This window comes from Heterodontus francisci, chromosome 23 (assembly GCF_036365525.1).
Source record: "Heterodontus francisci isolate sHetFra1 chromosome 23, sHetFra1.hap1, whole genome shotgun sequence".
NCBI classification, from domain to species: domain Eukaryota; kingdom Metazoa; phylum Chordata; class Chondrichthyes; order Heterodontiformes; family Heterodontidae; genus Heterodontus; species Heterodontus francisci.
Window position 1 is genome coordinate 11,547,355 of NC_090393.1, and position 14,700 is coordinate 11,562,054.

The window sequence follows — 14,700 nt, forward strand, 5'->3', positions numbered from 1 at the left end:
TACTTGCAGTTCCCAGCATGGGCACTCGATAGCAGAAATCTTGGCTGATTTTCTCCCCACCCCTTCCCTAAGCCAGTAGTGTTGAGACAATTTTAGCATCCTCAACTCGTAGCTAGGATAAGCCAACTGAGGAGATCTGCCTGGGACCCCCTGGCCTGTAGACAGAGTGTGTTAGCAAACTGCAATTTCTTTAGCACATGATAGAGAATATGAAGCTAATGCAAGGGCAGATTGTACGAATTCATGCTCCCGGTGAGAATTTTTATCTGCCGAGAATTGTGTACTGGGAATTTGGGTGCAAAGGTCAATGAGCCTTGTCGGATTTTCCGCTCAGCGAAGGATAGGAAATCCTTTGGGACCAGTTGATTCCGGTGCCTCGAGTTCCCAATCTGCTTTCCCAACGGGAAAAAGATCAAGACCAGGAGCTCAGATTAATATAAAATTGACTCTCTAATGTTTCCTGCCGCTGGACTCTGCAAAGTAAACCTCTTGATTGAGCTGCTGAATGACTCACGGTAAGCAGACGCTTCAAAGCCTGTAATCAGAGACAAATCTGTCGGTTAATCTGCATTAAACCCTTACCCCTCTTACTGAGCTTCTGAGACCGAGGGGGAAAAAAGGAAAGAGTTTGAAACAGATGAAAACTTAACCTTCCCTGAGGTCTGTTGAACGACGGAAATGTACAACATGTTGCATAGCATATGCCAAAGAGTTTATCCGATTATATTACATCCATCCTGCTGAGGCAATAACCCCTGCTAGCTCTGTGACAGCTAGGACCTTATTTAAAAAAAAATAACTTCTGTTGATTCACCTGTTCTCAACCAGTCCTGCCAAAGTGTGACAACTTTGACTTGGCCCTCCCCCCGCAACACGAGTCACTTCAACAGCAGGTCCCCTGAACTATCAAATTAATCAAAAGGTGATTCTCTGCAAATGCTGAAGACCTGAAATAAAAGGAGACAGAAACTGTCGGAGAAACACTTCACAGGTCAGGCAGCATCTGTGGGGAGAGAGAGTCCAGAGTTAACGTTTCAGATCAGTGACCTTTCGTCAGAACTGGAAGTTAGGAACAGGATTAGGCCATTCAGCCCCTCGAGCCTGTTCCGGCATTCAGTTAGATCTGTAGCCAATCACCCGCCTTGCTGTCGTATCCTTTAACACACTTTCCCAACAAAAATCTATCAGTAGCAAAATGCTGGGGACACTGAAGTCCAGAATAGCAACAGAAAATGCTGGACACTCTCAGCAGGTCTGGCAGTATCTGTGGAGAGAGAAACAGAGCTAACATTTCAGGTCGACGACTTTCATCAACATTAAATGTTGTGTTAAAAGGATTTTCAAACACATGCATTAACTGTTGAAACAGTGATGTCTACAGGCAATTTCCTTCCTAACTTTCATGTCTCACCATCTTTATTGTGGTAATGTATAGTTAGGAACATAGGAAGATAGGAAATAGGAGCAGGAGTAGGCCATTCGGCCCCCAGGAGCTGCCAGCCAATCGGAGGGCTAGCAGCTCAGCAGTGCCACCGGGAGCGGTGGCCGCTGTTGGGACTGCAGCTGGAAGAAGGGGACGCCATGGAAGGATAGCACCCTCCCGACCAGGCAAGTGGGGTCTGGGACGCTGGGCCCAGGCAGGCAGGTTGCAGTGAGTTGTGGGGGGGTGGGGTGGTAGTGTGGTGTGGGGTTGGTAAGGTGGGGAAAAAGTGGAAAGACTTGCATTTCTATAGCGACTTTCACAACCTCAGAACATCCCAAAGTGCTTTACAGCCAATTAAGTACTTTTTGAAGTGTAGTCGCTGCTGTAATGTTGTACAGCCAATTTGCGCACAGCAAGCTCCCACAAACAGCACTGATGCTGGCTGAGGGATAAATATTGGCCAGGACACCAAGTAGAACTTCCTGCTGCTCTTAAAGTAGTGATAGACAGGGCATAAGTTTAACATCTCACCTGAAAGATAGCTCCTCTGACAGTGCAGCACTCCTTCAGTACTTCTTTGGAGGGTCAGCCTAGATTTTTGAGCTCAACTCTCTGGAGTGGGACTTGAATCCACAACTTTCTGACTCAGAGGTGAGAGTGCCACCCACTGAGCCATGATTAAATCTGTACAGTGAAGTTTTTATGAATTATTGAACATATTGTCGTGAAGACACCATCTGCCATGAATGAGGCATATTAATTTTGTCATAGGAACATTAATTTTTAACTGTTGCTGGATTGAAGAGATGACTTGTTTAAAGAGATTAGCAGTGGCTGGAAAACTGGAAAACATTTGCATACTAAGAGACAGTGCCTGGAGACAATATAACGGCTCCCTGATCCAATTAACCCAAATGGATTTTGATCACCAGACATTGAAAGCCAGCATTCCAGGGTGTCTGCTAAGATGGAGAAGCAACAAAAATGCAGGAGTTTGTTAAAAAAACAACTAGTCAGATGATTAACCTGCTGGCCCAGGTTTGGTTTTGAACTGCTCACAACACAGTTTGGGTCAGGTTGCAACTGAACTTGGAAGACGAGAGCTTCTCTTCTGCCTGGCTCTCTCTGTTTCTCTCTGTCTCTCTCATGAATCTTCGGATCCACTGAAGTCACTTAAACCTCAAGAGAGAAAAGACTCCTACATGGAAACAAGTTTTAAAGCGTGCCCTGGGCCCCAATGAAACGGCAAGACTTACCTGCAATCAAAGACCCTACACCGAACTCAAAGGACAGTAAATAAATCCCAGCTATTACCTCAAACTTTTCCCCTTTATTCTTTCTACTTCTCTGTCTCTATCTACATGTGTGTTTATCGCGTGTGCATGTTAGCGTGGTCGCGTTGCGTATTTATAGTCGTTAACTGAATTAGAGTTTTAAGGTTAATAAACTTACACCTTCCTTGTTTAAATCTAAGAAAACCTGTCTGGTTGAGTTTGCCTTGCAATTGGAGAACAGTGAACAAGGAGCTAAAACACGGTATTTTTAAAGTTAAACCCTGCTACGGTTAAACCAGGCAAAGGCTGAGAGGGAACCCCTAGACCCCTTTCTCACCTGGTTGTAACAATATATAGAACGAGTAGATCTCCCCGACTTTGCTCACAGGATATCTGGACAAAGCGAATCTCTTACGGTGTGTTTGTGATGCTGTAGGTGTAGGTCTGGGGATCTGTGGCTTCCGGAGGAGAGCAGCTGCATACGTGACCATGTCAGGCAACATTATAACAACAACTTATATTTATATAGTGCCTTCAAAGCAACAAAACGTGGTTCACAGGAGCATTATAAACCAAAATTAGACACATAACAGGAAATAATCCCATCAAGATGCCACCTAGTGGCACAATGATCCGCCAATTAGAAGTTTGTGGCATAGATCGAAAATTTAATATAGATAAATAAAAAGCTGTCTGCTTAATGAAGCTTTGGTTTAAAGTTGAGTTTCACGCAAAAAATTAATTTCATGTCACGAATGGCTCAATGAAACAATTGCTGTTATTAAGGATTCTAAAGGGGCATTTTTAATTATTCATTCTCTGGATCTGGGCGTCGCTGGCAAGGCCTTCATTTTATAGCCCATCCCTAATTACCCTTGAGAAAGTGATGGTGAGCCACATTCTTGAACCGCTGCTGACAATGTAGACCAAAACAAACTGTTTCACCTTGTCCAGAACATTAGACCCAGAGCACACGGCCAATTTGAGGAAGAGTATATTCGGAATGAATCTGCAGAAACAATGGCCTGAATTTTGTTCTTATGGCAGGGGGTTCCCCCACCTGGTCTGAAAGCGGGGGCAGTGAGGGGGGGGGGGGGGCGACCCCACTTCAGCTCTCTGCGGGACCCAGGGCAGCAACGTCAATGGAAGCCAACTAATTGGTTGATGTTGGGGCTGCCTGGCTGCCTTCCCTATTAAGGATGGCCGCCCGCCCCCAGGAGCTGCCGGTCAATCGGAGGATTGGCAGCTTAGCAGTCTCAGCAGCACCACTGGGAGCGGTGGTCACTGTTGGGACTGCAGCTGGAAGAAAAAGATGCCATGGAAGGATGACGCCCTCCTGACCAGGCAAGTGGGGTCTGGGGACATTGTGGGGTCTGTGGACCAGTCAGACAGGCCGCAATCATTTGTGGGGGGGGGGGGGGAGGGGGTGGTGTTGATACGAGCTGGCAGCCCTGTTGCCATGGTGCCATGGTGGTGGCCATTGTTGCCAGGGGGCCCCTCTGTGGGCCAAAGAGCGCCCAAAATAGGTGGGAGGCTGCCAGGGGTTACCTAGTGGTTTCTCTACGTGGCAGAGGGCCCACCTGCCCCTGCTAAAATGCCAGAGACGGTGGGAAGAAGCCCTTAATTGGCTGGCTAATTGGCCTCTGAGCGGGAGGTCTGTCCAACATCTTCCTCGCCACTGGCAAGATGGCATGGTGGAGGGATGGGCATTGCACCCCCTCTCACTTCACCTCGCCATTTTATAGGCCCCTCCACCTCCCAGCCCGTCGCCAGAGGTAGTGAGTGGTCAAACTGTAGAACAGGCTCCCTAGGGAAACGAAGGAAGGAGTTAGTGTTCATTCAAATGCAAATTAGATACATTTCTTTCAGGAAATAATATTTTGCGATACAGTATATGAGTAATTTGAGTGGAGCGTGCTTGGGAGGAGCAGGTGACTTTGGGCCTGTTCCCAAAGCTCTCCAGTACTGGGGTTTTCCTTGTCTCATGTCTGGGTCTATAGCCTCACTGATAGAGAATGATTGATGATTAATCAACACTTCCATTATTGTTGTAATGTGAGACATATGAAATTCTTAGAGGGTTTGACAGGGCCGATGCTGAGAGGCTGTTTCCCCTGGTTGGAGAGTCTAGAACTAGGGGTCATAGTCTCAGGATAAGGGGTCGGCCATTTTGGACAGAGATGAAGGGAAATTTCTTCCCTCAGAGGGTTGTGAATCTTTGGAATTTTGTACCCCAGAGAGCTGTGGATGCTCAGTCATTGAGTATTCAAGACTGAGATCAATAGATTTTTGAAGATTAAGGGAATTAAGGGATGTGGGGATAGGGTGTGAAAGTGGAGTTGAGGGAGAAGATCATCTGTGTTCATATTGAAAGGCAGGGCAGGCTCAAGGGGCCATATGGTCTACTCCAATTCCTATTTCTTATGGGTTCTTATGCGATAGGATGGGAGAAAGCAATCCAGATGGACCATGGATCTGTTTTTGTCTAGTAATTCCCTTTGTCGCTATGAAATTGTTGCCTTCACTGGACAACCTCCTGTTATCCCAAGCAACGATTTGTATATCCTCAGCTTATTTCAATAAATAGAAGTGAACTCAGGTACAAGCTCCAAGGTGGAATTTCAAAGGTGCTGGATTATGGACGAGACAAGAATTTTTTGTTTTGTTTCTGAAGGAGGAGACGACCATCACTTCCATCATGACAGTGCCACACAACTGATGTCGAGGCTGAAATCTCTCTGTGTGCTATTAGAAACAAATGTGTGGACATCATTATAATAGAAGAATTTTATCTGTTCTGATCACTATGTTTGTTACTGATATGAACTCGGCAGTGAATAGTGCCAGGGTAATTTTCATCGCCGCTCTGCTGAAATTTGCTCCCTATCTTTTTACACGCTTGGCCATTAACAACCGTGTCAATTTCAGGGGAATGTTACAAAATCTAATCTAACAACTGTTTCTTTGGAAATCCCTTGAAATACTTTTCCCATGCTTCTGAGGGATTTGTCACATTCCAACAGTCTGTGAGGCCAAATTGGGGAGAAATGTTGTTGAGGGGTATTTGGGGGATTCCAGTCAGGACGTGCGAATTTCATGTGACCTCTGATGACATCAGGAACCGTTGAGTTTCGATACACTTGACAGGGAGAGCAAGAACTGCAAGGCCAGTTTGAAAGACATTCACACACCACTGTGGCCTGGTGATGTTGTAGGTCTCTCGACGACATGCCCTCCGTGGCTCCTTGTGACTGTCTTCTTATCCTGTTTCCTTGTTACAGCCACGATACCATCAACAACATTGCGATAACAATGTTTCCAAAGGCTGAAGGGACGATAACCAGAAAAAAACAGATTTAAGGTGATTGGCGAAGGAACCAGAGGCGACACGAGGAAAAATGTTTCTACGCAATGAGTGGTTAAGATTTGGGAAGCACTGCCTGATAGTGTGGTGGATCCAGATTCCAAAGTCACCTTCAAAAGGGAACTGGATAAATACATGATGGAGAAAAAAATTGCAGGGATATGGGGAAAGGGTGGAGGAGTGGAACTAACTGGATTGCTCTTCAAAAGAGCTGGCACAGACTCGATGGGCTGAATGGCCTTCTTCGGCTTTGTACTGTTCTATGATTCTGTAAAAGAATTGAATGATGGCCTTAGCTGTGTCCAGCAGCTCTTGTGTTTTATCCCATGGGATATTCAAAATTGGAATTAATCTTATGTTCCAACCCGTGCTGAATAATGCTTTAAAACGGGTGTGATGGGTTTGCAGTTAGTTGCGAATAAATTCTTGACGTAAGCATGAGCTGGGATTCTTTTTACCTCAGCTAGTTTGTAATCTGATATGGGACCTGGCCAGTTGGTAGAGCATCAGCTTTTTTTTTTAACATGAGGGTCCAGGGTTCAAGTCTCTAATCAGGTGATAGATATCCTTTGTTCTCCCTGGAGCAAAGGAGATTGAAGGGAGATTTAATAGAGATGTACAAAATTATGACAGGTTTCGATAAGTTAGACAAGGAAAAACTGTTCCCGTTAACTGATGGTACAAGGACGAGGGGACACAGATTGAAGGATTTGGGCAAGAGATGCAGGGGGAATATGAGGAAGAACTTTTTTACACAGCGGGTGGTAATGACCTGGAACTCACTGCCCACAAGGGTGGTGGAAGCGGAGACAAGCAATGACTTCAAAAGGAAATTGGATGGCCACTTGAAGCAAATAAACTTGCAAGGCTATGGGGATCGAGCGGGGGAGTGGGACTGACTGGATTGCTCAGCGGAGAGCCAGCATGGACCCGGTGGGCTGAAAGGCCTCCTTCTACACTATGAATGACTCTAGATGTCAGCTGTGGCTCAGTGGGTAGTGCTCTTGCCTCGGTGTTAGAAGGCTGTGGGTTTAACTCTCTTTCTGATGCAGTACCGTAGCAGCACAGTACTGTCAGAGGGGCCATCTTTAAGATGGTCTGTTACACCAAGGTCCAGTAGGTAGGTGAAAAAGATCTTATTTCATAATTGAAAGCCAAGTGGGGGAGGTTCTCCCCAATGCCCTGGCCAATATTTATCCAGTATCAAGAAAAACAGATTAGCTGGTTATTGTCACCTTGCTGCTGTTTGTGGGATCTTTCAGTGTGTAAATTAGTGGCTGCATTTCCTACTTTACAACAGGGATGCTACTTCATTGGCTGTAATGTGCTTTGGGTTGTCATGATTGGCGTTTATATACTGCGATTCTTTGCTATCATGTTAGTGAATCTCTTCTGCATCATCTCCCCTTGATATCCTTCCTGAAGTTAAAGCCCCAAAAACTGGACCCAATATTCTCGCAGCAACCTAATGGAGGACTTATACAGGTTTAGTATTACCAAGACCCTGTTTGATGGACATACGCCCTGAGGTAAATTAGAGGGTATCACTGAGGTATGTTTCTATAAATTGGTACCTCCTTATAAATCCGCTACCCTGTTTTTATATGTATTGCTTAGGTTAACAACTTTATTAAAAAACTGTCAGGACATAACTGGCTTCCTTTGACACTTTCGGGTATGATGTTTAAAGTGTGACATCAGAACATAAGAGTAGACCACACGGCCTGTCGAGCCTCCTCTGCTGATCTTTATCCCTCAACCAACATTATTGAAAAAGAAACATTATTAGGTCACTTTTTTCATTGCTGTTTGTGGGATTTTGCTCTGCACAAAACTAGCTGCCAAGGTTCCTACATTCCACTTCAAAAAGTAATTAATTGGCTGGAAAACACTGTGGGATGTCCTGAGGTTGTGAAAGGCATTGTAGAAATGCAAGTCTTTCATTTTTCAAAGGCCCCGAAAGGTGTTAAATTGTGCACAGGTGATTGGATCATCCATTCTTTCATAAGAAGCATTTTCCCCTCACCCTCCAGTTCCCCCTCCTCCCCTGAAGGCCCTGATCCTTTTGGTACTTCATCCAAGTGCCTAGTCTTCACGTGCCAGTCTAGACACTGAAGCCCAGATTATATTTCAATGGCCAATATTGAAATAGCGTTGATTGGAAAATACATGGATGTCTATGCTAGCTGTCCATGCCAGGAGTCACAGCAGGCTATCCTGTCCTGTCATCTGATATCCAAACATGCCCCCTTTCCAGAAGAGGTCACTGGAGCATGATAAGGACTGGGATCCTTGGTTCGTTCCCCCACCCCCACCCTGCTAACATCTCCAACTCAGGAGAGACCAAGCCACTTGTTTCACCTCCATGACTGGTATCAGCAGACTCAACACAGAGACTGGGTGATCAAAAGCCAGAACCTCCCTTTTCCTGTCTGCTCCATACTGCTCAGGAAACCATCAGGGGAGCAGTGCATTAAATATTAATCACCGTTCTTCCATAACTCAAGTGCATTTCACCAAACACTCTCGCTCAAAGCACATGAGGTCATGTTGCAGCTTTATGTACCCTGTTGAGTGCTGCCAATGTGTGGGCTGTTTACTTGGGAATGTTTGGGATATAATGAAAGGCTCATCAACGTAACGATTGCCAGATTCTCTTTACTCCCACTCTTAAATTCCAGACAGTGGTTCCGACTGGGAGTTTGATGATAAAGTTCTGATGTCACCTGCAGTTGTCTCCCATTAGCCTTTGATAAAAATCCCAGTTTTTGGAACATTAGTTAGTGCTATCTGTGTGCAATGACAGGAGGAGGAGGGCAGCCTGCCAAGGACAGGAACTGTTTCATTGGAAGGATCAGTTTATTGCCTTGATGCTCTGTATCCTTGGTAACCAGTTGTAAATTATTTCTTGATGAAATCTGAGTTGATGAATCTCACAGTGAGTCTCTGGTGTGTAGGATGCCCACACTGCCAAGGGCATAAAGTACAGCTGTTGCCCAACAAAACAAAAACGCATTTTCCCTCTCTTGATGCCTTAAATGGATGTGGAGATGTTGCAGGTTGCGTTTTGAACAAGCTTATTGTAACAGGACTGCTGCTTCCAACACTGCTCCCCACATTGACTGAAGCTCGGCAGATCTTTCAATGTCTAGATAACTGCTCAGCCTGCTCTCTAAATTCAGTGTCAATACTTAAAGCGGGATGTTTACGATGACCTATTCATGGTGCAGGTCCGATCTCCATCATCCCACCATTGTGTGAAGCTTTGGAATTCTCTACCTCAGAGGACTGTGGATGCTCAGTTGTTGAGTATATCCAAAACTGAGATGGATAGAATTTTGTACTTTAAGGGAGTCAAGGGATATTGGGATTGGGCAGAAAAGTGAAGTTGAAGTGGAAAGTCAGCCACGATCTTATTGAATGGCGGAGCAGGCTCGAGGGGCCGAGTGGCCTATTCCAGCTCTTACTTCATATGTTCTTATTCTCTTCAACTCCCTAGGCCCCAAGCTCTGTAATTCCCTTGTTAAACCTCTTCACCTCTCTCTACTCCTTTAAGATGCTCCTGAAAACCTACCTCTTTGGCCAAGCTTTTGGTCACCTGTCCCAATATCTCCTTCTGTGGCTTGGAATCAAATTTCATCTGATAATGTTCTTGTGAAGCACCTAGGGACATTGTTCTACATTAAAGGAGCTATTTAAAAGCAAGTTGTTAAAGCAGTTGCTGCAAAACTGATCAAAGATGGAATACCTCCCCTTCCTAAAACAGTGCTGGAACTGGATGTACTGTATTGCAAACTGTCTACATTGGTTAAAGCCCAGGCCCGAGATTTTCAGTCCCAAGTAGTATACCTGAGGCTTCGACCCACACCAAACATATGAGCATGGCTAAAGAAGGCATGCTGCATGTGTCACTGTGCTGCAGGGGAGAGCTGCTGTCTCTCCTTTGCTTATCCACTCTTTTCCTGTCTTTTTTCTTGTCTTTCTTTTCCTGCATTTCTCCTCCATCCTTTAAGCCCTGGCTGCAGAATTTGCGAGTGTTTTCCCTGGAGAAAACAAGAGACTGCTACGGAGGTAGGGCTATCCCAACATTCACAGCAATGGCGAAGCCTCCCTATTAAAATAATAGGGCCTGTAGTTTTAATAGAGACCTTTCAATACTGCAATGAATGCTGGGACAGACTTGTCTCCATAGTAACCTTTTGCTGTCATGTGCGAGGAAACAAAGGAAATATTGGAATTTAGCAACAGGTTGGGATTCGTAGGCAGTATTGTGGGAAATCGCAATTTCTTTCAGAAGAATCTCTGTAATTGTAGGAGGTTGATAGGGCTGTATATACTAGACATGATAACTGGTACCAGGGGATCTGTTGAAGCCTGTGGTCTAATTTCAGTGTTTAGAAGACATCTCTAAATTGCTGGCACTTTGCCCTCACAGTGTATGACATTATCTGAAGCTTTATGATATACAAAGTGCAATAAAACCCTGTATAATGTCATGTATGGTACAATATTAACTTCAGATCAAATCATATACATGTATGAACATATGAGGAGGGAAAGAAAGGCTAATAGGTTCGTGAATGCTGGTTGAGTTGGGTGTGGTGGAAAATGGAAGTATTAGCTTGGCAGAGGAGGCACATTGTTGGGAGAGATTTAGCCTGCACCTGCTGTATCTGAGCTGAACTTATTTCAAGGATTCAGCTTCTCTTGAAGTTTGGATAACATTGAGAAACATTCTGGTCTTTGCTGTCCTGTCTTGGGCTGATATCTTTAACTGTACCTGCATAGTTTTCTCTGCATCAACTCACCAACAACTTTAACTAGAGTCCAGCGACCAAAGTAATGACTAAGAAGAATCGGCCAAATCGGAAGCAAAGACTGGACAGATCTCAGGAATAGATGTTGTTTACCGCAAAGGCCTGAGAGAGACTACGGAGGGGAAGCCCATGGGGCTTGATGTAAAAAAAACATCCTCACAGGGCAGGAAGTTTAGGCGTTCAATCCTTACTCTGTGTTGATCTCACGCAGGGCAGCAGTTCACATGGGTTGTACAGGCGAGGAAGGCCATCTTAGTTCATCCATTCAGAGAGATCCCACTCATTGCAGCATCCAATTTTTATAAATGATTCCAGAGGTTTGCCATCCTTTCTGAATAAAACCAGCGCATTAGCCTGTCTGATATCTCCCCAGTATCCAGTCATTTCCTCATAATCATCATCAGTGTCACATAAATCCCCTCCGTAGTCTCTCTTTGCGGTAAATAACGTCTATTCCTGAGTCTACCTAACCACTCTAGTGGTTCCATCTCTTCAATGTGGATATCATTACTTTGGCATTGAGATGCTACAGTTGCCTTTGGTGTCCCCTGGACCAGGTGTGGGGAAATATCTGCCAGGATTCCTGCTCTAGGTCACTGTCCACTGACTCTTGTTGAGAAGGGGATGTGTGTGAAGGTGGAATGAGGACAGAATGCACTTTTTAATTGAGTAGGCTTGTTGGCTTTTGCTGTCTCAGCTCACATATGGGTGTCCAATGATATATCATGTGAACATGCCCTATTGCCATAAGCCAGACAGTTGCTCAATGGCGGTTTCTGGAGTGACTGGGATTCCGCAATGGGGCTTTTTCGGAGTCTTTTAATTTTCTCTTGGAATTCAGTCTGCTGGTAGGATCATTTGCTTCCCCGGGGGCACCTGGGTACTGACAGGGAGCACCCTGATCCATTGACAAGTTCAACCCACCTACTGCCCGCCTTACATCTCGGCACCTCGTATGGAGCAACCTTCCTGAGCAAGATCTACCGGCAGACATCCTTTGGATCAAGGAATGGGAAATAGGGGATGTGACAAGCCCCATCTGTCAAGTGGCAGGCTTTGAACTACCACAGTGAGAGTGGTCCTTGCTAAACAGGTTCAGGACAAGCCAGGGCCACTGCGCAGCCAACCTCCACTGCTGGGGCCTCAGTACAAACCCCTTATGCATTTGTGGAGAGACACAAACAATGCTGCACATTACTGAAGAGTGTCCCCTCTACAGACTAAATGGTGGACGAATCACCTTAAACTCAGCGAATGAGGAGGCTATTGCTTGGTTCTGGGGATTTGCATTCACTAAATAAATCATGTCTTGTTATGAGAGCTCCTCACTCCACTCAAACTTCTTGCTCCTCCTTCCAGATGAATCTTGGCTCATTTCCCAGTGCTGTTAGAGTTTCCTATCTCAGGTTGATTGTTGACACTTTGACCTCCTAGTTCTCCTGCACATGTGCAAGATGTACATTCACATAAGGAATCTGGCTGATCGAAATCTATTCCAAAACTCAAAACAAATGTGTATAGAATGCCGGTCACAATCTGTGCTCTTAATGCAACAACAGTATAAGCCATTATTGTAATTACTGAATATTTAGCTGGATATGACTAAAAATGAGAGTGCAGTACAATGCAGCCATTCTCCTCACCCTTCCCCTGCCAGTCAGTATCAGTGAAGCAATCTCCTGTGTCTTCCAGTCCCAGTAATGCAGAGACCTCTTCCAGGTAAAACAAACCACTGAGTTTTGACGAAGGGCCATCGACCTGAAATGTTAACTCTGTCCTTCTGTCCATAGACTCTGGCCGACCTGCTGAGTGTTTCCAGCATTCTCTGTTTTCATTCCACTCAGTCTGTGACAGCCCTACTACAGGCAGAGCCTCCACCTCCAGACTTTTTTTTATACAGTCATGGGATGTGGGTTTCGCTAGCTAGGTCAACATTTATTGCCCATCCCTAATTGCCCTTCAGAAGGTGGTGGTGTGAACCGCTGTAGTCCATGTGGTTTAGGTGTGTCCACAGTGCTGTTAGGGAGGAAGTTCCAGGATTTTGACCCAGCGACAGTGAAGGAACAGCAATATAGTTCCAAGTCAGGATGGTGTGTGACTTGGAGAGGAACTTGCAGGTGGTGGTGTTCCCATGCATCTGCTTGCTGCCCTTGTCCTTCTACATGGTAGAGGTCACGGGTTTGGAAAGTGTTGTCGAAGGAACCTTGGTGAGTTGCTGCAGTGCATCTTGTAGATGGTACATACTGCTGCCGCTGTGCGTCGGTGGTGGAGGGAGTGAATGTTTGTAGATGGGGTGCGAATCAAGTGGCTGCTTTGTCCTGGGTGGTATCGAGCTTCTTGAATGTTGTTGGAGCTGCACCCATCCAGGCAAGTGGAGAGTATTCCATCACACTCCTGACTTGTGCCTTGTAGATGGTAGACAAGCATTGGGAAGACAGGAGGTGAGTTACTCACTGCAGAATTAACAGCCTCTGACAGCCACAGCATTTATGTTACAGTCCTGTTACAGAGGACAATTGCGTAGCTCCCACACTATTGAAACCTTGTTACAGGAGTGCAGTGCAGCTCCCATACTTTTACAGGAGAGTAATAGAGCTCCCACATTATTACAGTCCTTTTACATGGGTGGAAAGCAGCCTCACTGCCACATTGTCACAGCCCTATTCCAAGACTCATTCCAGGTAGTGAGAGCTGCTCTTGGGAATGTTGGGACAAACTAGGTGCTCTCTGCTTCTGTGACCAAGATCACATACACTAGACGTAACTTTGTTCCACTTTGGAAAGTATAACCTTCCCATAACCTTGCCCAGTCCCCTCACATATTTCAGGATCGGAACATCCAGAATTCTTATTATTTTCCATCATAAACCTGGAATAAATTGTAAACAGGAAATCAGATTACCCACTGATAATGGAATGAGTAGTGTGATTGCTCCCCGTGGTATGGAGTTAATTGCTGGGGATTCAGGCTGGAAGCACTTTATAAACAATACTATGAAGAAAACTGCTGAGCTGAGCCTCTCCCAATGCACAGGGGAAGTTTGCAGAATCAGAGGTTTCAGGGTCACTAATTTACCCTGGTGTGCGCTCTGAAAGAATTATCCACAGATCCAAACCGTTTGAAGTTGGTGGTACAGTTTCGGAACCAACTTAAACACAGCAGCTTATACATAGAAGTTAGAACAGGAAAATAGGCCATTCGGCCCATCATCCATGTCGGTGTTTACCTTCCACCCAAGTAAATAGTTTTAATCACATTTAGCCACCCTGTTGCCATGCGCTATTCTCTTCTCCTTCAACCTGCTACCTATCCTATTCTTAAATGTTGTGGTGCTTCAATTACTCGCTCTTGAGGGGGAGGTGGAGGGGAGGTGTATGTCACAGCCCACACAAAATATTTATTTTGCCCTCTTGTCTTAAATCACTTATTGATGTGGCTCAGTGGGTAGTGTGCTTGCCTGTGAGCCTGAAGGTAATGCGTTCTAATCCCACTTCAAAGGCTTGTGCACATAATCCAGGCTGATGCTTTGATGCAGTACTGAGGGAATGCTGCACTGTCAGAGGTGCTGACTTTCAGATGGAATATTAAACTGTGACCCTGTTTCTCCTCTCTAGTGGATGTAAATGGTACAATTTTGAGGAAGTGCAGGGGGAGTTATCCCCAGGGTCCTGGTAAATAGTCATCTTTCAACCAACATTGCTAAGAAAAAATGATCTGATTATTATCTCATTGCTGCTTGTGGATGCTTGCTGTGCACAAATTGGCTGGCACGTTTCCTACATTACCACACTTATAGAGTACATTGGCAACATCCTAAAGTG

The 14,700-nt window shown here is 45.3% G+C and overlaps 1 protein-coding gene across 2 annotated transcripts in view; it reads left to right on the forward strand.

The window, feature by feature from the left end:
* Window positions 1-14,700, forward strand: part of si:dkey-178e17.3 (somatomedin-B and thrombospondin type-1 domain-containing protein) — a 126,127-nt gene that overhangs the window by 103,328 nt on the left and 8,099 nt on the right. The gene's annotated exons all lie outside the window — the stretch shown is intronic.